This window comes from Bombina bombina, chromosome 2 (genome assembly GCF_027579735.1).
Source record: "Bombina bombina isolate aBomBom1 chromosome 2, aBomBom1.pri, whole genome shotgun sequence".
Taxonomy (NCBI): domain Eukaryota; kingdom Metazoa; phylum Chordata; class Amphibia; order Anura; family Bombinatoridae; genus Bombina; species Bombina bombina.
In genome coordinates this window covers 1,275,236,054-1,275,236,926 of record NC_069500.1, presented here as the reverse complement: position 1 = coordinate 1,275,236,926, position 873 = coordinate 1,275,236,054, and positions in this window count along the sequence as shown.

Here is an 873-nt window from a genome sequence, read left to right as displayed (position 1 = left end):
TACATAAAATTACATGAACATTTCATAAAAGTTTGAAAAAACAATTAAATTCAACAAGAATATAATGGATAATATCACTTATTCGTAGTTTAAAAAAAACAATTCAATTCAAACAACAAGAGTGTAATGGATAATGTCACTTTCTCACACAGTACCTCTTGTTGGCCTCAAAAGGGTTCCAATGAAATGATAAAAAGTTCTGAAAAAAGGGGAGAATACCCCTTTAAAAATCAACTGACACTTGTGGTTTCCCAAAAACACGAGTACCTCTCTTGCGCAGCTCTAATCAAACCAGGCGAATCCAAGCCTCAGTTGAAATGACAAGAATATGTAAAAGAAAAAAAGAGAGAGCGCACAAGAACGACTCAAGTGTAAATCTTTATTTAAACACAATGCACACACTTTATATGTTGCACTTACTAGATAGAGATTAAAAATCAGCATTCAGGATAAAACGTTCAATCCTCAGCGTTTTCTGCCACATTGCACTGCCGCCTAGGATAGCATTGTTTTTCCGATGTTCCGACACAAAAGAAAACAAGGTCTTTATACAGGACTCTTCTGAATGCCCTGATGAGCTTCTTTTATGCCTGGATGTGGAGGACAGATAGTGCTTCAGTTTGAGCGTCGGACCTGTCAGCCGGTACCTGACGTGTTTCCCCCGGTCTATGGCCGGGCTTTCTCAAAGGTATATTGCAGATATTTTCCTTTTTGCCGCCCTTGGTCTTTAAACGACTTGTGACCAATCAGAAGCGGTAGGTGTGTTTCCTAGAGCCAATCCCTGACTCTGATTCTAGCATTATTTCGTAGTCAATTACAGACCAATCAAAATTTAGTAGGTGTGTCTGTTCAATGCATGTAAGATTGTATCAA